At 42.7% G+C, this 27283-nt stretch overlaps 1 protein-coding gene and 1 pseudogene across 4 annotated transcripts in view; one reads left to right on the top strand and one right to left on the bottom strand.

Moving 5' to 3' along the window:
- The window catches only part of PCBD2 (pterin-4 alpha-carbinolamine dehydratase 2), a 56910-nt gene that overhangs the window by 12474 nt on the left and 17153 nt on the right, over nucleotides 1–27283 (bottom strand). The window lies entirely within an intron of this gene.
- LOC123807649 lies at nucleotides 813–20912 on the top strand (annotated as a pseudogene).

A 27283-nucleotide genomic window follows, 5' to 3' on the forward strand; every position in this document is an offset into this window, starting at 1 on the left:
AGTGCAACTGGCAATCTGTCAGTGAGCATTTAGCCAAGCAGGTGACTCATGTCTCCCTGAGAAGCCAGACTAAAGGTCTCACATGATGACCATTACCTAGGCAGTCCAGTATGGGGGGAAGGGCAGGCACAACCCCCACCAACTTCAGGCCACTAGTCTCACCTGCCTTCTACTTGACCCACTTAGAACACAACATTTCCGATGACTCAGGCCAAGAGTATCCAACTCTGAAATTAAAACTGGCTTCCCTAGGCACTGAGACAATGTCCACAAGTCCCTGGAGGAATGGCCTGCTCTGCTGTCCCCTCAGCTAAATTAGTGCCCCTTCAGCTGGTAGGAAGTACACCCTCTATGAGAGAGCATGTTCACCTCTCCACATTACATTCAAAGCTGTACTCACAACACCATAACATCTTAGAGCCTTAAAAAAAAAAAGGAAGCTCTTAAGTCACCATATTTGGAAATTACCATAATACCCTCAAAAGCCACTTGGAAAAATAAGGCAGCTCTGTTAGCTAATTACACAGTAGCACCTTCAAGATAAGCTGTTCAATGAAAAGGCAAGGTGCAAACCCAGTGTTCCTTTGCAGAATTACGATTTCTAATTACACTAGTAAATTCCTCCTGAGCTCCTAGGCAAGGAAGACAGCCCTTTGGGAGAGGTCTACTCTTCTCCAGGCAGCCATCTAACCAACGTAAACACCTTACACACGACTTTACCTAAGGGCTCTTCGCTTCTGTCCCATTCTTAGTGAAAGTTCTCCAGACAGATTCTGCACGGCTGATGTGTGCCACAAGCCATTCTGGCCAAGATGGTCACAAGGTGAGAATATCGCTCCCCTGAGAAGACACTACGCATTTCCGAATTTGTCTGCCTGTAAGCTGAAATTATAGCTCCCTGTATCAGCATCAGCCAGCTACTCCTGGGCAGACCAACAGCTTAGTCTGATTAGCTCCTGCTAGGATCTCTCAGAATCCAGTTGTGCTCTCTTGATCGACACATTTCACCAGTTTTCTATCCATCCTTTCCCCCTAAAGCAGACTGAGACACTGGTTTCAAAATTCACACCAAGAGAAACCGTTTACTCAGAGCTCCCAAACATCAAAGTATCTCCTGAAGACTCACTGCTCATTCATGCCAACCAGCTGCCTCAGGAAGTCCCGTCAGAGGTTTTCGTTCCTGACAATGGATAACCCACCCGTATTTACACTCCTTGGTATCATTATAAAATTTATATAAAATTCAAATTTATATAGAAAAATATCTCTTCAACTTCATGCACCCAAACCACTAAGATATATGGAGTATCTGGACAAATGCATTTTTAAAAATTGAATATGCTAAATAGCACTCTACTCTCTGCTTTGTCTTCTTTATAATCAATTGGCTCCTTCTAAGAGATACAGCTACTACTCACACTATATAATTCCAGTTTACATTGACATAAAACTGTCTTGCCTTATTATTGTAATAAAAAAAATCTATATGCACCTAATTTTAAAAAGAGAGAGAGAAAAGGCAAAAAGTCTCCTGCTCAAACTGGAACCCATTAAATTAAACTGCAAGTCAAGACCCTACAACAATAACCAAAAGGGCGGCAGCGGAGAAAGAGGGCTCGGGGGGGGGGGGGGCACGCAAAAACATTTCAATGAGACGAGCCAACACCTACCTTGGCTCAGTGGTAAATACATGTCTATGAGCTGTGTACATTTTGTAAACCAGTCTCATCCTGCTGCACAAAACATCAGATGGTATAAAAAGGTCTGCAAAACATCAACGAATACATATTTACCTTTTCTTTTACTTATTTTTAAAAAGGAATCAATTTTACTATTAAGAGTTCTTAAGCACAGTTTTGGCAGCACTGCCGATATTTTCTGCAAGAAAAATACATCACCCAAATGCGCGAGCCCGATCACACGTGCTGGTATGGCCACAGACGACCTCCAGGGAGAGCTGGCTGTGAGGCGTCACTAGGAGAAGGCAGCCTGCCAGACGCGCTTCTCAGAAAACGGTGCCAATCCAGAAGAAGCCGGGGAGGAAAAAGACCATCTCAGAAGGTGTCTGTATTTATTTGTTTCAAAGTGCACACCCAGGTTGTGAACTCGGAAAGGTCCCTGAACCTGTCAGTCTTCAGACGCTGAGGTGAAGCAAACCACAATATATTCAGAATTTATCCCCAACCTGCTATGAGGAGGCTTAAGGAGAGATCTATTGCCACCCTTATAGACTGAAGTGAGGTACGTCCTTGTTTTTGCATTTCAAACAGTATTACTACAGAAAAAAGAAAACTCTCAGGGTTTGAGACACACGGAGAGTAAAATAAGCTTGGCACTTACCCTGTGTTTGGTATCAAAGACTCACAAGGTTTGGTGAGCAGTATCACCTGCCAAAAAAGTTCTAATCCTCCTCTGTCTCATGCCTTGCGAGAATCCTAACCTCTCCTCTCTCCTAGTCTCTGGAAACTGGAAGCTCTACTCCTCTTTAACTTCGCTGTGTGAGAAGGTCTCATGCAAACATACGGAGGGCGCTGCACAGAAAGGTGCTACTGTGGAACACTGAATGGGTTCCAATTTGCCTGGGTCCTACACACAGTAATTTCACGCCTTTTTTTAATCTAGAAAATTTACTCTGTGTAGCCAAATAAACTTAGTTGCATCCTGAATACGAATGAATGACTACAAGTCTCTGTGTTAAAAATTCACAAGTAAGGCCAATAACTCAGAAAATAGTAATGAATACAGGAAACATTTAAAAGAATAAATGCTTCCTTAAGTTGAGTCTTTTTGCAATCGTCAAATGTAAATTACCTTAACTTGAGCTGTTGATCAACTAAAGTTTGGGGGGTTAGGGTTTTGTTTTGTTTTGTTTTTTAAATAATTTACAAAATCCTGAAAGGAAAAAATGGTTTGTTTTCCTGAATGGACTGAAATGGAACCGCTTGTTTCTGTCCTCCTTAGAGCAGGCTCCGATTCAGCCGCCCCCACCCCGCCTGGGGCAGGCATCCCCGCTGTGCAGGTGAGGGCGGAGGGGCTGGTCTCTGCACCGGACACTGACTGACTCGTTCACCACCCGCCAGAGGGACGGCACACGCATGACCAGCACCAAAGCACAGGGACAAAGAAACGCAGGTACCGAGTGGGAGGAGTGGGAGTGCGCAGCCATTTGATGCAGTTGCTAAAGAGAAATCCTTCCCCTTTCTTTTCAGTTTTTTATTTCATACCTTATGCAAATCATACTTTATCTATTAGGCAATAATATTTTAGAAATACTCAAGTCAAATTAAAGGCTTCAATAGCCTTGCCAAAAGCACTGTGATTTTCCTATAAAAAAATTATTCCAATTTGTTGATCTTACATAGGATGAAACATACTGTAACAATCTTCGTAATTTATGTCCTGTTGGGACACAATGATTTAAAGTAACATAATACAGAGCCGCATCACGGCTAATCTAAACCACCTGACCAGATAAACACCAGCTTCCCTTCTCTCTTCAGCAAGGGCATTTCTGTTTATTGTCATATCATTTCCTCATTCTAGGAACATGCAGCATAGACGCAGCCAACCTGCATTTCAGTGGGAGGCTGAGCTGGCCTTTCCCATGTCCGGAGGTTTGTGTGCACACAGGTACCAGTACAATGTCAAGGGCTTACAAGACAGAAAACAATCCAAGAATTCCACCCTCAAAATCATTTACAATGAAGCAAATATGGATTCATCCAGTACAATCTGGACCAGGTGTGGTGTTATAAACCACAATCTTTTGGAGGTTTTTTAGAATGTCACTGAAGAGGTAATTCTTTAAAACAAATTATGGGGCTTACTATGAGCCAAATTTTTATAAATGCTTCAATCATGCCTCATGCCGTGGTCACAGGCACTGCTGGTCTGATTAACCAAGCTGAAACACCCAGGTGAACCCATGTCTTTGGGGACAAGGAACCTGGTGGAAGAGAAAGACAAAGAGTCCACATGGCAGTAACCATGGCCCTTTCTGGGACACGACTGCGCAGGCAGATTTCAAACTGCGAGGTTCTCCAGGGTCCAAACCCCTTCCCTCCTCATATGGGCAAACCTCACTGGGCAGGGAGGTTTTTAGGAGGACTTAAGGAAAGGGTTTAAAGTTTCAATTGTGAAAGAAAAAGTGCAGAAACACATGTGCATTCGGCAGATAACAATTCACTGAAAATATTTTAAATCAAAACAAAATGCCTGTCTGACCAAATTTTTATAAACTTGGTTGGGGAAGAGGAAAACAAACAATTGTTTAAGAGTGGTTTCAAATACTGCTTTCTGCTGTTCCTGAGAATTTTCAAAGCTCTTCATGCTCCATTGGAAACGGCTCTGCTTCACAAGCTGTTCTGGTCAGTCCTGCCAAAGAAATGGTCTGATACACCTTATTACAAGCTTATTGATTTGCTTACCCAGGCAAATATATGTAATTATCTTTGCCCATAAAGACCAGCGTAAAACAGGATTCCTCCACTGAAGGCAGTGAGCTCCTCAAACACGACTGGAAGGCACGGGCCTAGCACAGACCAGGCGCCTGCCTCCCACCTCCAGCTCCACTGAGGTCCCCACCGCAACACCCCACCTCGAGTCCAGCATATGCAGAGCCCATTTTTCAGTCTCACCGGAAAGGAGACAAGTAGTTATATTTCTGTCACAGCTTGGACCCTTTTCAGTTGGGAAATTAAAGGGAAAATATCACTTTCAAGTATTTTTTCCATCAACATTCAGTAACTCAGGTTTGAATGTAACACTACGCACAACTGTAAAAGCTCGAGGTAACAGAGTACGAATCTGCAGTATTGCTGGTGACCTTCCCAGTCAGTGCTGTCAACAGTGACCTTGGTAAAGAATGTAGGAGAGTTGTTTTTGCCCTAAGGCACTCACAACCCAGCCCAAGGCCCCACAGGTTATTCCTGTTCCCGTGATCTTTGCACTTCATGCGTACCTTCCTAGACTTCTAGAACCACTTGGAAATCGGCTCCCGGTGCTCTGAAGTCACGAGGGCTCAGGTAACCCTGAGTCACACTGGCCTCGCGCATGGGCAGGGATTCTCTGATGGCGACGAGCCTTGTCATCACTGGGCTGCAATGGGACTGTCCCAAAGCCCCGACCGTCTCATAATCCTGAACCTTCATTTTTTTATTAATTGTGTACCAGAGGGTTATCCCACAACTTCAGTTTTAGATCTAAGGAAACGCTGACACCTGTACTCAGGGAGACCTGAGGATGCTTGTTACAGAACTGATGTAATGATGAACATCTTAAAAAATCCAAATGTCCATCAATAAGGCAATGGCTAAACTGTGCTTAACATATTTACATTTTTACTTGATTTGCACAGGACTAGAACATTTTATTTTATTTTAATTGTATTTTTTCATTACCATTTATCCCCCTTAGACCCTATCCCCTCTGCAATCACCACGCTGTTGTCCATGTCCATGAATCTTTTTCCCTCCACACCCCCACCCAGCCCTCCAACCCCAACAGCTGTCAGCCTGCTCTCTGTCTATGAGTCTGTCACTATTTTGCTTGTTAGATCAGCTTGTTCATTAGATTCCACATATGAGTGAAATCATATGGTACTTGTCTCTCTCTGACTGGCTTATTTCACTCAGAATAATGCTTACCAGGTCCATCCATGCTGCAGCAAAGGGTAAGATTTCCTTCATTTTTATAGCTGAGTACTATTCCATTGTGTAAATGGACCATGGCTTTTTGATCCACTAATCTACTGATGGGCATTTGGGCTGCTTCCAAATCTTGGCTGTTGTAAATAATGCTGCAATGAACATAGGCATGTATTATGTTCTTTTTAATTAGTGTTTCGTGTTTCTTCGGATTTAGTCCCCAAAGTGGAATCAGTGGGTCAAAAGGCAGTTCCATTTTTAAGTTTTTGAGGAAACTTCACCCTATTTTCCACCAGTCTGCATTCCCACCAATAGTACAAAAGGGTTCCCCTTTCTCCATATTCTTGACAGTACTTGTTGTTTATTTACTGATGATGGCCATTCTGACAGGTGTGAGGTGATTATCTCATTGAGGTTTTAATTTGCATTTCTCTGATGATTAGTAAGGCTAAGCATCTTTTCATATGTCTATTGGCCATTCCTATGTCCTCTTTGGAGAAGTGTCTTTTCAGGTCCTTTGCCCATTTTTAAAATTGGAGTATTTATTTTTTTTGCTGTTGAGTTTTTTAAGTTCTTTATAAAGTTTGGATATTAACCCCTTATCAGATGTGTCAGTGAATATGTTCTCCCATTCTGTGGGTTGCTTTTTTATTTTGTTGGTGGTTTCCTTTGCTATGCAAAAACTTTAGTTTGATGTAGTCCCATTTGTTTATTTTTTCATTTGTCTCCCTTGCCTAAGGAAATATATCAGAAAAAAATATTGCTATAAGCAATGTCTGAGATTTTACTGCCTATGTTTTCTTCTAGGATTTTATGGTTTCAGGTCTAAGTTTCAAGACTTTAATCGATTTTTTAATGTATTATTATGTGTGACATAAGAAGATGACCTAGTTTTACTTTTCTGCACATATCTGTCCAATTTTCCCATACAACCAAAGCAATCTATAGATTCAACTCAATTCCTTTCAAGATACCAATGATGTTATTTCACAAAACTAGGCCAAATATTTCAAAAATGTATATGGAACCACAAAAGGCCCCAAACAGCAATCTTGAGAAAGAAGAACAAAGTTGAAGGAATCCCAGTACCTAATGAAACTATACTACAAGGCCATGGTAATCAAAAAAGCATGGTACTGGCATAAAAACAGACACATAGATCAATGGAATAGATTAGAGAACCCAGAAATAAATCCACATCTTTATAGTCAATTAATATTTGACACAAGAAACAAGCACATACAATAGACTAAAGATAGTTTATTCAATAAATGGTGTTGAGGACTAGAACATTTCAAAAACACATCTATTGTATCAGAAGCAGTGCAATGAGACAAAAAGGCTATCCAGCATACAAATCTAAAACCTGGGCTCTAAGCCCAGATGTCAAACAAGCCATCATTATACATGCATGACTTGGCTGGGCTGAAATTCCCATCTGGGCACAAGGAGGTAATATGCACCAATCGCACAGCAAAGTGCCCTTACACACACAGTAATGTTCAAGAAAAAAGAATATTAGGTAATAGTAGTTGCAGCAGCATCTAGTAGGCACAAGGAACAGGATATCTCTGATTACTTTTGGATTATTTCAGCATCAACCGTAAGTTACTTTATCAATAACACAGAAACACCCGAGGAGACTCTTTTCTGATCAGGTGGCACCTTCTGAACATAACTGATTATTCCTGACTATGGACCTTAGTGTTTCTCAAGGCCTGAGATCCCACTGATTCTCACTGCTCAGTCCTATGGACGAAGAAGGAAAGGGGAAAACACGACAGGCGTTCACTAAGTAACGAGGACAGGGCTAGAGTTCACACCACCTGTGCACAGACCACCGCGCCTGTTCTACAGAGCAGAGACCTGGGGCTTGGCCAGGACCAGTCACACACCCGCAGGCACGCCCTCGTGAAATGCGAGGCTGGGATTCCAGTACATGTGTGTCCAACTCCCCAGTCCCCACCTGTGCATTTAGGACAAATGCCTGGCACCAGAATATCCATTTTCCATTTATTTCTTTTACCTCAATGCTAATTATAGCAAAAATAAGTTTCCTGTTGTAATTTTAAAAATTTGATTGCAAGAGAAAATAAAGCATTACAAAAGCTTAGAAAAAGCTATTATATATTTTGTTTTTAGTTTTTCCTCCTGCCCTTTTCCCACAACTGTCATGATAATATTTATTTATTGTGTATCCTGAGACTTCTTTTAACATGAAAACATCCTACTCATTTTCCATGTGGCTCCTGGTCTTCTTTACTTATTTTTTAGAAGCTGCACAATCTCGCATAGAATGGGTAATTTTCTCTTTTAGAAATTATTTCATGTAAATAGTTAAATCATGTAGTAGAGAGACATGTACACCAAATATATCTTTTAAGCCAGGTCTTCTGAATATAAAGATTCTTTGAATTCTCTACCAGTATACATGGAGGAGTTTCAGGGGCAAAATTAGAAGAGCAACTATTTAATTGGGGATTTATGCAATAAATTAGAAGTTATTTTTTAATTCTTTTTTAATGTCCAGTGAAAACATTTGATAATATAATAAAACCCTCTTTAGTTCAGCACCTACTAAAGCAACCAATTAGTTCAGGTATTAACAATCCGCTGTGACAAAACCCTAACACTCGAACCTGGTAGAACCTCCACCTACCACACTTGAAACGACAGGGACATTGTCAACAAATTCTCCCACCTGCAGGCAGTGTGTCCTGGAGAAAGATCCCCAAACAGGTTTCTCTGAGACCCAAGTTCTCATCCTCAAATACTTCTTCCAGCCACACATGTGACTGTGGGCATGCCACCTGCAAGTTGTGGGCAATTTCCACACTCAGCTCCTCAATTTGTCCAGGAAAGGACCAAGGAGAGGCAGTGAGGACCTGTCAAGGAGTCAGGGTGAGCTAGGTACATGTAAGAGAAGTCCTCATTCACTGCAGATGGGAATGTAAAGTGGTAAAGCCACTGCAGGAAACAGTATGGAGGTTCCTCAAAACAATAAGAACAGAGCTACCTTATAACCTAGCAATCCCTCTCCTGGGTACCTACCTGAAAACTTTGAAAACATTTATTCATAAAGACACATGTCCCCCCATGCTCACTGCAGTATTATTCACTGCATGGTGCCAAGACATGCAAACAACCGAAGTGCTGACAGATAGAAGACTGGATAAAGACGATGCGGTACATGTGTACAATGGATGACTACTCAGCCATAAGATAAAACACTGCTATTTGCAACAACACAGATGGATCTTGAGACTATCATGTTAAACAACGTAAGTCAGACAGGAAAAGGCAAGAACCATGTGATTTTACTGATGTGCAGGATAGAAAACAGAAAGCAACAAACAAACAAAAACAGCATGGTGGTTACCAGGGGAAAAGAGAGAGTGAGGGCAAGCAAGAGGAGGGCAAAGGGGTCAAATGTATGGTAACGGAAGGAGATTAACTTTGGGTAGTGAACACACAATGAGACACACAGAAGATGTATCATAGAAGCTGTACACTTGAAACCTATATAATCTTATTAAACAGTGTCACCCCAATAAAGTTAATTTTTTTAAAAAAGAGCTTCATGTATTTCTGTCTTTAGTGCTTAGACAACAGAGCACAGTCAGCCCTCCACACCCACAGGTTCCACATCCAGAGTCAACCACCCATGGATCAAAAAAAAAAACAAAACAAAACCAATCCCACAAAGCTCCAAAAGGCAAAATCAGAGTTCAACACTCCACAAGCACCACCCTGAACCCACACGAGCAAGGTGCAGTGGGTTGCTGCAGCCCTCCGCCATTCCACAGACACTCGGTCTTTCTCCAGCACTCACTCGAGCGCTGTTCACCCCACGTCTAGTTCACAGGCCATTTTATATAAGGAACCCCACTGATTTTGGTATCTGTGAGGGGTCCTGGAAGCGATTCCCAGCAGTAGTACCAAGGGACAACTGACTGCTGTGAAACGATCTCCATCCTAACTTTTCCAAACTGTGATATTCATAGCATTTCACAATGAGGTCAAAGTCCCCATTACCCTCTTAGCCTGCCTAATCTCCTCCTGGGACACCCTGTACAAACTCCGGGGCCACACGCTCCCTCGTGTTCTGAGACGTATTCATCATTGCAACCTTGAGAATTATGACCATTTGCAAATCTAGAGTTAAAATAAAACAAAAACTATGCTGAGCTGTGAATATAGGGAGTGGGCATGAGGTCAGAAATAAATCGGGGTGTTTTTGAAAGAAATGCATAATCCAGACAGCCCGGCTTCCTGAGACCAACAGAGCTGGCACTGGCAGGGGCTGCGGCAGTTGCCTGGGCCAAATCTCCAAGGCTCCAAAAAGCAGGCGTTAATGATTTTTTTGTCTCAATTTTCTGTACAAAAGGTGTTCTGCCTTAACATTAAACCTCTCTGGGCTCACACAGAATGTTATACAGAGGTGCTGAATAGTCTTGCGACAAAGAGAGTCCCGGAAGGGAGAGGGCACGTGGGGTACAGGCCTAGCACCCCTGCCCTGCAGAGGGACTCCTCTCTCAGCTGCGGCTTCCTCCAACAGCAGGGCTTCGCCCACTGTGCCACGTGACCAGCACAAAGTGGTGAGTGCTGCATACCCTGGTGATTTTTTTTTTAAAGATTATTCTCAGAGCACAGACTGTGTCTCCCTAAACCAGCAATCAGATTGTTGTTAAAAATTAGGGTTTTGATTTTCCTGGTAGGGGAGAATCGAGAGTTCTCTCTCTGACATGAATGACCTACGTCGTCCCTCAGAAGTGTTTTTACAAGCTCTACTATGACTTTAAGGCAGTGAAGTAGCCAATTTATCTTTCAGGTTCATACAATGTAAGAACAGACCCCAAGGCACAAACGTCTGTCTCAGCCGCTCTGAAAGAGCACTTTTGAACCCTCGTACGTGTTTCACCTGTTGCCCTCCTTACATGCACCGACGGTGCAAGCCTGGAGCCTTCGCGCACATGCACAGTGGACGCTGCATAGGACTCGGTGCCTCCAATGTACTACACAGACTGGGCGCTCCGAGTCCTTGTGTCCTGGCTGCCTGGGGTTGCAGTGGGACCCGTCAATGCTGACGGAGGCTCCCACGACCCAGCAGAGCGCCATGCGCACGACATGGGCGTCACAGGTTACGGATACAAAGTGCTAAAGATTTCAAAATCTCCAAAACCAACAGACACAATAAAATCTGAACGTAAGAAAATCAACAACTCCATTCACACACACTTGTAAAACAGGTACACGTCCTGGCAGTCACCTCTGTGTGTGCACCACTTTCCATAACAAGGCAGGGTGGTCCCCAATTGTGGCAGCTGAAAGGAACTTGATGTCACTATCTGGAGAAGGTTCCAGGTTGGTGTTTCCTCTCAAAATTCAATACTATTCGGTATTTCCTTTAAATGGTAAAGATAATCAGGTATATTCCAAATATGATATTTTTAAAACTAAAAACACAGTTATGGTAATGCATTTATGAAAAATCTGCTCACAAATCTGACAACAGAGAAAATGAAGGTAAATTAATATAGCCAGTATTTATATTATTCATTTAAGTAAAGCCTCTGGATTTTAGAAGTATAGGTAAGCCCTACTTTATTTTTAAAGTTTTTAAAATTATGGCTAAATAAAGAGATGTTTTTGGTGCAGCACCTTTCTTTGGCCACTTGTAATTCTGTGAGTTAATTATAAATGACTTTAGTTACATCAGAATAAATGGGAAATGGTTTGGGTTTCAATGCAATTTTTTTAAAGGTGGTTATAAATTCCTCTAATAGCATTCTAAATATACATATATATTTAAAAAGCAATTAAATTTCCATGCTTAATGCTTGGATTTCAGGCAGCATTCAAGCATTCCTAACTTCACAACCTCCTGTGTTCTTTCCCCGCCCCCAGCACTACCTCAGCCTCCACGCTCACACAAAATTAGGTCAAAGGTTAATTTCTAGTCTAAGTCATACTCTGATCCTGTGCTCCCCAAGTACCCCACCCAACACACGCAACTACCATGTCAACAGTCTCTTCTCCTCCAAAGCGGGAGGGTTCACAAAAGGATGACGACACTGGACAGATAATGAAAATCAGCTACAAAACTCAAAAGTTCCACTGATCCCCACACCATGTTACGGACAAAATGGTCAGCCAAAAAGCTGTTTTGTATATCTCTGCTGCCACTTCTCAATGAGAAAACGACTTTTAAAAGCTTGTCAAAGAATGTTGAAGCTAAAGAACTTATGACATATGGACATGAACTAAAGGAGGGGAATGTGGGTGGGAGAGGGTGTGCAGGGTGGAGGGGAGTGAAGGGGGGAAATAGGACAACTGTAATAGCGTACTCAATAAAATATATTTTTTAAAAAAAGCTTGTCAAAGAACCATGAGAGGCAAGGCTAACAGTGCTCCTGACAGTTTCGGTGCCGATGCCCAAGGCCGATGGCAGTGGTGATGGACCCTGAGATGTACCTTGTGATAAAAACTGAGACAGCGACATCATAGGCACGGACACCACAGGAACTACAGACCAAAGACCAAAACCTCGAGCCCCATACTCACAAAGCTAAAACGTTTCCTCGTGTGAGAGACAAAACCGCCACTAACAACTTTTGGAAATAATATTTGAGTCTTGGCTCAACTGGACAATTTTGTTCTGCACCAAAAACCATTCCATTCAAATTCCCAAAATCTACCAGCAGATTCATACTAATATTGAGACATAGTTTCCTTCCAAACCCAACAAAATGGAAGGCAGAAACCAGCAAAAGAAAAAATTAAAAAACATATATAAGATGGTTTGCCATTTTATGAAAAACAAATGAAGAATTACACTCCCATCACACTGATAAACTGAGAGGCTGCCAGTGGCTTTCAGGGCAGATGTAACATTTTAACAAATGTGATTGTTTGTGAACGAAATAATTCTGATCAAAAACTTAATTGCAGCCAAAGTGAGCCCTGGGCTGTGTCACCATAATCCATCCTGACAGGAAGCAGTGAGTGGAGATCCCTACTGTGAACGGAGCACATGTGAAAGGTCAGCCTTGGCTGGAACTTCAAAACCGTTAACGTGTAAAACAGTGTGCATTAGAGCCCGGAACGGCGAACCACTGGATTAGCGGATGTCCGCTGTGTGGGTCTGATGTGCTTGTGGCAGGTAATCGTTAATTTGTAAATAGGCAATGGATTCTAACTTTCTTCTCTGCCTCTTCCCAACATTCACCAGCAGAGCCCGTTCTTTAATTACAGTCCAGAACATCACAGTCCTAGCGTTACAGCGTGGCCTCATTGTAGCAGTTTCTTATTTTTAATAATTTAGTGAAAAAAAGTTGCACGTATTTAAGAAAATTAATTTGTATTGATGTAATGACATTTTTCATGTAAAATTAATATATTTGTTCATCAAATAGCAACTATAACAGCCAAAATTTGCCAAATGAGGAATTCATTAGAATAAATACTTTACTCATATACTATCACATGAAAAACCAATTATATAATACTATGTTACATGGCTTAAAACAAAATTTTAAATAAAAATGCAGTTAATAGCAGTTTCTATTTTTCAACGAGATGTTGCTTATGAAAGAACCAAGGTAAATATTATCTTATAAGCAAATGTATGCAAAAATACTTACATACTAAGTGCTAAGTATGTAATAGTATACATACTTAGTGCTAAAAAATCGGTCCACTTGGCTTTCAATTAGCCATTTCTCCTATATATAAACCACTTAAGGTAATACAGCATTAATGAGTGATAAAAGCTGACACTGGGTACTTCAAGTCAATGATTATTTTAGGGTTAACTCATTTCTGCATTGAGTTGAAATAATACTTCTCTGAAAATGAGGTCTTCTAAAATAAGTTTTATTTCTGTTCTCAAAATCAGCCTCCTAAGGTTGTGTCATGGGCCACTGAGAGACGCCGCTCCTGGGCCCTGTGGAGGCTGACCCCTGCAGAGGCTGACCCCTGGGAGCCCGAAGGCGGCTACATGGCAAGGGGAGCCACATCACCGACACACTCACGGCTCCTGTTCCCTTCACAATGCCAACTGACACCTCTGGAAACAGAATCACATGTGCCACCAGCTGGAATGGAAGACTGAGAACAAGAATCTGGTCAGCAAAACAAGTCACCAATTTCCTATGTTTCTGCTCACCATACGAGATCTGAAACCTTTCACGTAACTGGAAGACTCAGAATCTTCCTAATAGTCTGTGCCTGAAGGTGTGGGGTACATTTACCCATCTGCTGCCCTGCCTGGGCTCCAGGCCCTGGGGCACAGTCCCTGCCCCTCAAGGAGCTGACAGTGTGGTGGGAGAGGGCAGAGAGGTCAACCGTGGAGATGAGTTAAGAAGTAAGGGTGGTAGAGGAGGAAGAGATCAGAAAGGCTATGTGACAGACTGGTGCTGGGCATGTACTTGCAGCCTTCCCTTCCACAGAGTAGAAACTGCAGCAGGTTCACGGAGGGCACCTAAACTCCCCTAGGAGCTGACTTGACCCTAGGGACACAAATACAAAAGAGATGTCATAATTCACCCAAATAGATATTTTACAAGCCTCCAAATTGGTCATTAATAGGTATTTCCTCATACCTTTAAGTGATTAATTACACCTGGTAACACACTAAATATATATAACTATAATTCTGGCCTTGCTCTTCATCGGTTTTCCCATCACCACAACCCTTTCCGCACAGTAATTCTTGGCTACCGTTCCACTGCCTTGGTGAGCCCCAGGCTCAGAGATAAACTCACCTCCAGAACGACGGCCACACTGAGTCCCAACGCCAAGCAGACATGCCCACTCGGGGACACGGGCCGTGCGCTAAGATGCTGCACGCTGCCCTACCCTCAGCGCCAGCACACCACGGGCCTCTCTCTCAGGAGCAAGGTCATTGCTAAGGCAGTTACAACTACTGATTAAGAAAAAGATGTTGCTTGCTTCTTAATTGGCTTATTTTTGTTCACATGCCTTAAAATACTAAGTGTCCTGAAGGTTGAACTTATACTTTAATTCAGTTCTGAACTGTGAGTTATTTTTCACGAATACAAAGAAAAATGTTACCAGGTTCATTTTAAGGATGGAGGTTCAGTTGGGAGGACACCAAAGAAATTAATCATTCAATTCTTACTTGTAGGAGCAGATTCCCTGTAACTTGTAAGTTATCTTGATTTACGGCAAATCACTATTGTATTCATAAATGCTGGAAAATCAGTGAACAACATGATATAATGACACCCCACAATAACTTTATAACTGCAGGTGTGCAAATCATAACATGTGGAAGATGACTCGAAGGATGATGGGGAAGAAAGCCGTTTAGAAAGGGTCACGTGGAGCGGGGGAGGGATGAGGACACATCCCCAGTTGTCCAGGAGGCCTCTCAACCCGCCTTCCGTCCCAGCAGATGCTGGGCGGCAGTCAGGCACGGGCGGCAGTCAACAGTCACGCTGAAACAAGCAAAGGCAAAACGCTCCATAATTTACGACAACCCAATCACACCACTCCTTCTCTTGAGGTTAAACGCTACTGACATAAGCTACACCTGAATCCAATCAGCGCAGAGACGCTGAGAAGATTCACACAAAAGGACTAAATTTGTCACAAATGGGTTGGTTTCCGATCTTAATGTAACCAAGTTGCTTTACTCTGACCTCCATTGAACAAATCAACTTAATGGGCACTAGGAGTGCTATAAAACTTAACAATGGAGTGATTTTTAACTTTTAAAATATAGTTATGAAGCAAAATGTTGGAGAGCTTCTACAATACTGGAAATCAAATTAAATCTAGATGTTTTTTAACCGTCTTGACAGATATAATCCTAGTTACCATGTAAATTTATGGTAAGCTGCTGTGATATTAGCCACAGGTGCTACTTTTAATATATGAGCTGCATCTGGCTGGGAATAGAATTTCTCAGAGGACTGAAAATGACCTCACTATCAGACAATGGAAGGGGGAAAAAATGAGACCGCTGTGGCATAGAGAGACCTGAAGATGTGGTCCACGACTAAATATTTCACATGAAACTCATTTTAACTCTGCAGTTGTAGATTAAAGAATATTATGTTTTCAATATTTAAGAGGCGTAGATATATTTCAACCAAATATCCAAAAGATTAAGCACGTAAGACAGTTACGAATACCCTGGCTACATATATAATGCTAGTTTTCCGACCTTTGATCAAGGTTGGAAAAAATGATGCACTAAGACTTGAAAAGAAAATTATTTCATGGTTCCCGAGCACGCGACATGATCAGATGCCGCCAAGCACACCACACCGAGATGCAACGGTTACCGGTCTCTAAGCAGCAGCCGCTCCCCAGCGCCTGGCCAGCATCACTGGTTATGTTTTGAGGTTCTTCAGAGTCATCCATCGCACCCAAGAAAACATTCTCGTGGGGTGAAATTTTAAAGGATCACTACAAGCAATTACCATTCTGAGTTTGAGAACCAGCAGCATCAGCCAGAGACAAATACAAAGGGAAAATACAAGCTTCTCTTACCTATCCAATCAAAAATAAAAAGATAACTATGTATAAAACCCAGAAGTGTTTCCTTTTACAAAACTCTTCCTGAACTGTTTGTAAGCCATCGCTGGCCAGAGACACCTGGCACGGGCGGAAACGTGATAGAGGATTTGCAGAGATTTAATTTCCTATGATATAACTCTTCCTGAATTAAACCGGCCTTCTTTATCTGAAAAATAAAAATCCCTAAAATAGAGAAACATTTCCATGAAAATACTCCCTACATCATTCCACTAAGTTGTGAGAACAGCGGCCACAAAGCCCTACAATGCTGACATTTTTTTCTGACCTCCTCAAGGAACTGGAAAAGTCTTGATTTTTTTTTTCAGCTTCAGCAGATCAATTCAATCTAGGCGATGATTTCTATTTAATTGTTTTTAAACGAGTAAATGGGATCTCTGCACGGTCTCAATAGGCATCAAGGCCCTGAGTGTGTTTAGCAAGAACCTGGTGTGACTCCCTCTGGTCAACAGCATCTATACGGAGCATTCAGAAAAAGTGGGCTCATAAAGCCCGACCTGTGAAGACAGTTAGTTACCGCAGAAAGGTATTGGCTAAATTAAATATAACATTAAACATTCCTTCAATGGAATATGGTGTACATTCCAACATTAAAAATCATCAAGCAAAATATTTTACTGACAGGGAAAAATGTTCACCATACATTAAGTGAAAATGCAACTGAGCAAAAAAAAAACCTACAATATGACCCCAAATATATGTTATATACACGAACAGTCACAAAACACACATTCACACATGCTGTTTTTTAAGTGAACAGAAGAATTACGGGTACTGTATTTTTCTTCTTTTCAGTTTTCTGTTTTCTATACCATAAACCATACTATGCAATCAGGGGAAAAGATGAAAAATGTTCTATTTATTAACAAGCTAAACATACCATATAAAGTAACATGGTGGTACCATTTCTGTGAGATTGCGAGGCCAGCCTGACCTCTGTGGCATATGAGTAATCCATAAACAACAAACCCTTCTACATAACGCTTGCAGTTTTAAACAAACAGGAAGATGGAGAAGACTTACTCTCAAGCTCACATAACAGAATAGTACTTTCGGACACTCAGAATTACAGTGGCCCTCTCTTCCACACATCTGTACCCAAAGCTGTACGGTCGGTAGCTCAGAAAGCTGGGGTCTCTCAATACATGACAAGTTTATCTTCTCTCTACAGAGTTCCGACTTGCAGAGTAAAGTTCTCAGCTGCTCTCTGCAGGCCAATCTGGAAGTGACTTTCCACTCTAGATAGGAGTTGAACTCCAATCTGTAATCAACTTAGGACAAATAACTGATCATCCGAGTATTAGAAACGAATGCAGCAATTCACAAGTCGAATTCCTATCAGCAGCACCCGTTCCTTTGAAGTGTGCAAAGGACACACAGCCCCCTTTAAGACCTCCAAAATCAACATTTTTTCCCAAACAGAACAAAGAAACAGACTCAATTCTGAACACAGAGTTCAAAATCCATAAACAGAGTTGTTCATTCAAAGGTTTAGGACATTCCAAAACAACTGCAATCCCCACCCTGAAGTATCCCCTAACCCTTCAGAACACAGAGTTGGGTTGGAGGAGAAGAGCTGTGGCCGGGGGTAGGAAGCCTGGCCTTGGAAGGATGGCCACTGCCTGCTTCCTCTAAGTTCAAGCAGGTTTGTAACTTCCCATTAGCAAAGTGGGGTTACTAACCCTAACCTTGCAAGGTTCTGTCATTTCATAGGTCACCTAACAAAGAGCTACAAATGCCTCACAGACACTCACCATTGGTTCAAAAAACACTGTGTGACTGACCAAACTGTCACGAAGAAAACTGATTTGGGTCTACAGCCATACCACCCTGAACACGCCCGATCTCATCTGATCTCAGAAGCTAAGCCGGGTCGGGCCTGGCTAGTACTTGGATGGGAGAAAACTGATTTGGCTGCACTTCAGGTAAATGATGAAACATTAAGAGTTACCTGGCCCTGGCTGGTGTGGCTCAGTGGATTGAGCCCTGGCATGTGAACCAAAGGGTTGCAGGTTTGATTCCCGGTCAGGGCACATGCCTAGGTTGCAGGCTAGGTCCCCAGTAGGGGGCACATGAGAGGCAACCACACGCTGATGTTTCTCTCCCTCTCTTTCTCTTTCCCTTCCCCTCTGTAAAAATAAATAAATACATAAAATATTTTTAAAAAAGAGTTACCTGTACACAGAGTGGCCTTAAAGCAACATTTTTACATCAAAATTTCCAAAAGTAATTCCAAAAAATGTATCCAATAGACTGTTAAACATTTCTAGCTAGAATGCACCAAGTTCTGATTTCTAAAAAAAAACATCAGCCAAGAGTGCTGGGCCACAGTCACAGAAAAGGGAAGGGAGGGAAAAACAGGATCCGAGGCGAACAGAATTGTCTGGAAACAAGTGAGTGCCTAATCGAACGGGCCTGTGGCCGTCTCCCAGGGTGAGACTGTGGGGAGTCTCGGAAGAGTCTGCCATGGACACCAAGAGTCTGCCCTCAGGACACCAAGATTCACAAGAGACTAGCTGTGGGTAGCTGAAGCTGTGCAGCCAAAGTGCGAAGTGCCAACCTCGGGCTCTCATTATCAGAGGCAATTTCCTGGGGATGCCCTAAGTGGCTCCTTTCTCTGATGCTTCAAATCTGCCTGCAGAACAAAGGCACGGCCACTGCTGCTCTTTCGGGAAGCGCGCCGTTGCACTGCAGATCATCCCGTCACACACCGCAACTCAGTGGCCAAGCAAGCTGGTCACCATCAGGAACCATCTGCGTCTAGGAGGGAGGAAAAGTCCCCTGGTGAGAATGGGTTTCAGGCAGTTACCTGTAGAAGACAAAAAGGCAAAAACCACTATGTCCCCTCTGGGGCTAAGGACACTGACTAGGACCACCCACCGTGAACACAATCCAGGGACCCTGGATTGTGCCTACAATCTTCCTGGGTGTACTAAAAACGCACCCAGGTTAACACTGGGCTAGGTGCAGGAGATGTGCACAAGCACAACCCAAGTCTCTGCCCTCAAGGAGCTTCTACCCTCGCTGGAGGGAAATACAGGTGAGTAGTTGCATTTCTCTATTGCACAATCGAAGTCACGCTTAGTGACATCCCGATTCTGCCACTGGTTCATTGCCAACTTTGGCAAACCACTTCACCCCTAGACCTCGGCTGCCTCATCCCTTCTAATCCTAATGTTCACAGGGTCATTATTGAAACAGGGTTGGGAGAACATCACAAACAAGGTAATCCACAGGCTGAATTCTAAATGGGAAAAAGAGACAACAGACTAATGAGTGTGGCTATTAGGATCTGTGGAGGGCACATGAGCCCCACTTCCTCTCCAGGCTGGCGGGCACCCCACCCCCAACCATCCTTGCTATGGTCATCGATGACCTGCGTGCTGCTTAATCCAGCGGTCATCCTTCACTGCTCATCTTACTTGAAGTCTCAGCAGAACCGATTCCTCCCTTCTTTTTAAAACAGCATCTCCTTTTGAATTCTGTGATGTTACAACACTGGCCTGATTTTCTCCCCATGTCGCTAACAGGTTTTTCTCAGTCTCCTGCCAGTAACTCCTTTTCGGTCCAACCCCTGAATCACTGAGGCCTGAGCCCTCCTCTTCTCACACGACAAATTGCACCTGAGTGACAGCATCTATTGTCTTGCTTTCTTCGACACACACCTGTGACTCCCCAGATATCTTCATCCCAGATCCTTACCCTGAGCCCCTAACTCAGACATGAAACTACCTTCTAAAGTTCACATGTAGATGTCTCACAGCAAATCACACTTAGCAATGTCCACACCAGAAATCTTGATCCTTGCAGCCCATCCTGTCCTTCTCCCACAATTCTCCAGTTCAGTAAACGTCACTTCCAGTCACCCAGTTCCTTCAGGTCCTAAATCTGGGAGTCATTCTTTCAAAACCCCTCTCCTTCCTCATAACCCATCACTTCTCCCTAGAGACACTTGGATTTTCTCCTAATATTTGCATTTTCTATGGTTCCTCTGGTTCCTGCTCATGTAAACCCCAAAATATAGCTCCAATCTGTACACCTCTTTGCTTCCCTTATGTTGCTGTACCAGTCTACAATCTCCTAGTGATGATACCTCACCTGGATGAATGCAACAGGCTCCTTACTATTCTCTCCATGCGATGTTTACTCCCTACCCCTCCACTCCTCCTGAGTCCTCTGACTGGTCTTTTCAAGAAAATGCATCAGCCCTTCACCCACCTCCTTCCACTAGGCAGTCTTTCTTTGGAGGGATTGCTCTGTTGAAAGTCAGGCAACAGCCCTTCCATGTCATTGCACACTCTTCCCTCCATCCCTCCGTGCCTCCATGACGGTGCACGTGAATGTCCTGGCTGATGCTCTCAAGAGCATCAACAATGCCAAAAGGAGCGGCAAATGCCAGGTTCCTAGTAGATCATGTTCCAAAGTCACTGTCCAGTTTCCAACTATGATGCAGCCTGGTTACACTGGTGAATTTGAAATCACTGAGGATCACAGAGCTTGGGAAATTGCTGTGAACCTCACAAGCAGGTTAAACAAGTGTGGAGTGAACAGTTCCAGATTTGATGTGCAGTTCAAAGATCTAGAAAAATGCAGAATAACCTGCTCCCACCCACTGTACTGTCAACCTCAGCTGGCATCATAGACCAGGAAGAAAGGAGGCAAAAACACACAGGACAGAAAGCCCTGGGATTCTTTTCCTAGGACGTAATACATATGCGCAAATAAAATGCCTCAATGGGCAAAAAGAAAAAAATGCATCAGCGTATTGCTTCCTGAGGCCTCCCCGGACCGCTCCCCTCACACGAGTGAGGTCTTCCCCTGATCCCCCTCCCAGCACTCCTGTCCAAGAGGCGGCACTTGCACCGGCAAACAGCAGGGACTGCCTGGGGTCAGTTCCCAGCTCCACTGCTCCATAAGTGTTGTGTGTTTACCACCCCAAGTCAAGTCTCAGTCCATCACTATTTTTTCCCCCATACCTCCCACCACCTTCCTCCCCACCCTTACCCTGGCAATCACCACAGTGTTATCTGTGTCCATGAGTTTTTTCCTCTTTTTCTTTTTTTTTAAAGATTTTATTTATTTATTTTTAGAGAGACAAAAAGAGAGGGAGAGAAATGTCAATGTGTGGTTGCCTCTCACATGGCCCCCTCTGAGGACCCAGCCCGCAACCCAGGCATGTGCCCTGACCGGGAATCAAACCGGTGACCTCCTGGTTCACAGCCTGTGCTCAATCCACTGAGCTACAGCAGCCAAGGCTCCTCTTTTTCTTTTTTGCTCAACCCTCTACCCAGTCCTGCCCCAACAGCTGTCAGCCTGCTCTCTGTCTATGAGTCTGTCACTATTTTGCTTGTTAGATCAGCTTGTTCATTAGATTCTACATATGAGTGAAATCATATGGTACTTGTCTCTCTCTGACTGGCTTATTTCACTCAGAATAATGCTTACCAGGTCCATCCATGCTGCAGCAAAGGGTAAGATTTCCTTCATTTTTATAGCTGAGTACTATTCCATTGTGTAAATGGACCATGGCTTTTTGATCCACTAATCTACTGATGGGCATTTGGGCTGCTTCCAAATCTTGGCTGTTGTAAATAATGCTGCAATGAACATAGGCATGTATTATGTTCTTTTTAATTAGTGTTTCGTGTTTCTTCGGATTTAGTCCCCAAAGTGGAATCAGTGGGTCAAAAGGCAGTTCCATTTTTAAGTTTTTGAGGAAACTTCACCCTGTTTTCCACAGTGGCTGCACCAGTCTGCATTCCCACCAGCAGTGCACCAGGGTTCCCTTTTCTCCACATTCTGGCCAGCACTTGTTGTTTGCTGACTTATTGGTAATAATCATGCTGACAAGTGTAAGGTGATATATCTCATTGTGGCTCTAATGAAGTGCATTGTGGTTTTGTTGCATTTCTTTGATGATTAGTGATGCTGAGCAACTTTTCATATGTCTATGGGCCATCTGTGTGTCTTTTTTGGAGAAGTGTCTACTCAGGTCCTTTGCCCATTTTTGAAGTGGATTGTTTGGGGGGTTTTTGGTGTTAAGTGTCATGTTCTTTATAAATTTTGGGTATTCTCCCATTCAGTGGGATGTCTTTTCATTTTGTTGATCATTTCCTTTGCTGTGCAAAAACTTTTCAGTTTGATGTAGTCCCATTTGTTTATTTTTTCTTTAGTTTCCTTCACCTGAGGAGATATATCAGAAAAATATTGCTATGAGAAATGTCTGAGATTTTACTGCCCGTTTCTGTTTTAGGATTTATATGGTTTTGCATCTAACATTTAAGTCTTTAATCCATTTTGTGTTTATTCTTGTGTATGGTGTAAGAAGGTGGTCTAGTTTCATATTTTTGCAAGTACCTGTCCAATATACCCAACATTATTTATTGAACAGACTATCTTAACTCTATCATATTTTTTTGCCTGTTTTGCCAAATTTAATTGACTATAAAGGTGTGGGTTTGTTTCTGGGCTCTCTATTCTGTTCCATTGATCCATAATGTCTGTTTTTATGCCAGTACCATGCTGTTTGATTACTACAGTTTTATAGTATAGTTTGGTATCATGGAGCATGATTCCTCCAACTTTGTTCTTCTCAAGATTGCTATTGCTATTCAGGATCTTTCATGGTTCCATATAAATTTTCAGAATATATGTTCTAGTTCTGAGGAATAAACCATTGGGATCTTGGTAGGAATTGCACTGATGCTATAAATGACTTTGGGTAGTGTGGACATTTTAATTATGTTAATTCCTCCTAATCGTGAATGTGGTATGTGTTTCCACTTATTTGTATCTCCTTCAATTTCTTCAGTGTCTTATAATTTTCCAAGTATAGGTCTTTTACTTCCTTGATTAAATTTATTCCCAGGTACTTTATTCTTTTTGAGGCAATTGTGAATGGAATTGATTTCTTACTTATTTGATAGTTCATTGTTGGTGTATAAAAATGCAACTGATTTCTGGATGTTTATTTTGTGTCCTACTATTTTACTTAATTCATTTATTGGTTCTAGTAGTTTTTTGGTGGAATTTTTAGGGTTCTTTATATATAGTGTTATGTCATCTTCAAATAATGACAATTTTCCTTCTTCCTTTCCAATTTGGATGCCTTTTATTTCTTCTTATCTGATTGCTGTGGCTAGGACTTCTAGTACTAAGTTGAAGAGTGGTGATAGTAGACATCCCTGTCTGGTTTCCGATCTTAAAGGGAATGCCCATTGAGTATGATGCTGGCTGTGGGTTTCTCCTATTGGCCTTTATTATGTTGAGATATGTTCCCTCTATTTCCACTTTGCAGAGAGTTTTTATCATAAATGGATGCTGAATTTTATCAAATGCTTTTTCTTATTGATATGACCATGAAGTCTTCATCCTTCATTTTATTTAGGAGATGTATCACACTTATGGCTTGGTGGATATTGTACCAACCTTGCATCCCCAGGATAAATCCCACTTGATCATGGTGTATGATCTTTTTATGTATTGCTGGATCTGGTTTCCTAATATTTTGTTAGGATTTTAGCATCTATGTTCATCAGGGATATTGGCCAATAATTTTCTTTCTTCATAGTGTCTTTATCTGGTTTTGGAATTAGGATAATGCTGGCCTTGTAAAATGAGCTTGGGAGCCTTCCATCCTTTTGAATTTTCTGGAATAGTTTGAGAAGGATAGGTGTTAGTTTTCCTTTGAATGTTTGGTAAAATTCACCTAGAAAGCCATTCAGTCCAGGACTTTTGTTTGTTGGAAGTTTTTTTTTTATTACTGCTTCAATTTCACTAGGTGTAATCTGTCTATTCAGATTCTCTGATTCTTCCTGATTCAGTTTTGGAAGATTGTATGTTTCTAGAAATTAATCCATTTTGTCCAGATTGTCCAATTTGCTGGCATATAGCTGTTCATATTTTCTTACAATCCTTTGAATTTCTTTTGGTGTCAGTTGTCACTTCTCTTATTTCTGATTTTATTTATTTGAGTCCTTTTTTTTGGGGGGGGGGGGTCTGGTTAAAGGAATGTCAATCTTGTTTATCTTTTCAAATAACCAGCTCTTGGTTTCACTGATCTTTCATATTGTTTTTTTTTACTCTATTTCATTTATTTCTGCCTTGATCTTTATTATTTTCTTTGATCTTTATAATTTTGCTCTAGGCTGTGTTGTCCTTTTTTTCAAGTTCCTTCAAGTTTAAAGATAGATCGAGATTTTCCTTGTTTTTTGAGATACACCTATAATGCTATAAATTTCCCTCTCAGGGCTGCTTTTGCTATGTCCTGTAGATTTTTTTAGATTGTTGTGTGTTTTCATTTTCATTTGTTCAAGGTATCTTTTGATTTCTTCCTTGATCTCATTGTTAACTCATTCATTATTTAGTAATATGTTATTTATCCTCCCTTGTCTTTGTGTGTTTTTCAATTTTTTTTCTTGTGATTGATTCTAGTTTCATATCATTATAGTCAGAGAAGATGGCTGATACGATTTCAGCTCCCTCCCCAGAGCCACTAACTGCAGACTCTCCTCACACACCTCTAGTCCACTCCTCCCTCCCTCCACAGGAGTCCAGGGAAAGCGGCTGTGAACAAAATTTTGTGTGTTGGCCCTTTAAGATGGTGTCTGAGTCTCTAGGAGACTCCTACCTCTCCCTGGCAAACTGAAACCCTGCTGCTTTTCAGAGGCAGATGCTACATGGGTGCCTCTTCCTGGCCCTGGTGCTCTGGGCTGGGGAGCTGGCTTGAGGATTAGACCCCATGCTTCTCAGGGAGGACCCCCACAGCTGAGACATCACTCTGAAACCTCAGCTGCTGCCCACAGGAGTGGGGCCAGCCCTTTTTGTGGCTCTGCCCTTCCTACCAATCTTGATATGGCTTCTTCTGTAATCCCTGGTTACAAGACTTCTCTTCAGCTAGTCTTCAGTTGGTCCTTCGGGATGACTGTTGTATAATTTAGCTGTAATTCCAGTTTGGTCCTGGGAGGAGTGAATGAAGCTTCCACCTGCTCTGCCGCCACCTTGGATCTCCGCCGTAAGTGTTCTTTGAACATCAGCTATTAGGAATTTCCTTCACGGCGCTGATCACACTTTGCAATTATATATTCATTGTTTTCTTTGTTTGTGTTCTCCCTCCCACACTATACTCTGAGCTCTGTGAAAATGGGGGCAATACCTGTTTTGCTCACCACTGCACCCCAGTGTCTACCAGAGTGCCTAGCCTACAGTAAGCGTGCAATAATTATTAGTGTTGAGTGTGTAAGAGTCAGGAAAAACTTTCTAGAAGTGAGTGGGATGTGGAAAGATCGGGGCAAGACAGGCGGGATGCCACACAGGAAGGTGAGGAACAGCTGGCATAGCGGTGGGAAAGAGCTGACCTGAGATGCCGGGGGTCTAGGGTGCAGCTCCAACATGGTGGTCCCTAATGTTCTGGGCTTCCCCTGTGTGAGCCTTGGTCTCCCCACTTCTTCAGTGAGGGGAAGGACTAGGTGACCCCTCAGGCGTCTTATAGTTCTAACCTCGCACAGAGTAAAGCGGCGTCTTGTAGGGAAGTAATGAGAGGCAGAATTAGGGCCAGGTTGTGGGCAGCTTTAAAACCTTCTGAGAAGATGTATCTTACAAGATGTAATAAGAAAGAAGTGGGATTTTTCTGAGCAGAGACCAACTCGGTCACCAGAGCAGCCTGCAGGCCCCTGGAGGCAGACAAGACCTACAGGTGACGGGCTGGTGGGAAACTCCTACAGCAGTTCTGGGGCGAGTGATGCGCCAGACCGGAAGCAGTCTTGGTGAAAGACACTAAACAAAGACTGACCAGTTCTTGGTGACTGGTGACCAAGGTAAGTCTTCAGTTTCAGGTCTGGGTGCTTGAGAGGATAGTGGTACAGCTAAGAGAAACGAGCAAGTTGGAGGCAGGACAGAAACACAAGAGTTGGCTCTCAGATACTCTAAACCCGAGGCCACACCAAACCCAGAGAGAGCGCAGGGACCCTGGCTGCCAGGCTTCAGCCCCGTCACCAAACCAATCTGAGCACCCTCATGTCCCCAACACATTGCCAACCCAATGTGCCCTCTTCTTCCCTGTGACCTATGCCACCTGCTGACCTCTCCCTTAGCTCTTTTCCTAAAAAAAAAACAAAAACAAAACTTACCAGACCTTTGAAGACCAACTCAAAACTCCCCTTTCTCCAGGCAGCCATCCTGGAAATACACCTCCCTCAGCTTATTACTACTTCACACATTAGCACCTGGTTAACAAAGCAATTTTAAAAATCAAGTATCCCATACAATTCAGATGTGCCACCTCCCCAACAAAACGGGGAGCCCTTCTGGGCAGAAACAGAATTGTGTCCTTCTTTTGCATCTTCCTCATTCTGCACCTTGGGCCCAGAGCAGTGCCAGCCCCTCAGTGGCCACCAGCCCAAGGATCTCACTGCCTACCGATCCTGGCAGAGCTAGGATTGCTAGCTCTCAGTGGAGAGACCACGAGGCTCTCGGCTCAGCCCTGACTGGTCTGCTCCAGGCACCTGGTACTAGCCCACAGCCAGGGATGCAATGACAAGGACAGGTCACAAGAAGCCAGTCTGATGAACAATACGGAAGAAGGCCACCATCCTGCCTTGCCAGATGAAAGCCCAGAAGCAAACAGATACATTAGTGGTGTTTGCTGTTTTGATGGGATTGATTTTAATGATATAATTAAATGACTTTGATTGCTCAGCAATGATACCTGGGTTACTCCTAAACAAGTACTGCTTTGTTTCAGGTGGTGAATAATCCCTTTCTTAAACCCATTTAAGACAGAAGAGTAATCCAACACGTAGCCCTTGGAATATAAGATATCTCCTACAAAAAAAACAAAAACACCCTTCATCAGAGCAGAATCTAACAATGTTGCTGTAGGAATCAGAGATGTGAGTCTGGCACCTACTAAGTGTGACATGACCCAGGGTGACCTTGAGCAATCCCATGATCTCAGTCTGGTTCGGCGTCCTGTAAAATTCAGTGAATTAGTTAGAATGGCTCGTTCCAGCCTGGATTGGAAGGGCAATGTGATGGTAAATTATCTGCAAACAAGGGGAGAGGATGTACTGCTT

Source organism: Phyllostomus hastatus, unplaced genomic scaffold, assembly GCF_019186645.2.
Source record: "Phyllostomus hastatus isolate PE091 unplaced genomic scaffold, TTU_PhHast_1.1 phas_contig_150, whole genome shotgun sequence".
In the NCBI taxonomy this organism is placed as follows: domain Eukaryota; kingdom Metazoa; phylum Chordata; class Mammalia; order Chiroptera; family Phyllostomidae; genus Phyllostomus; species Phyllostomus hastatus.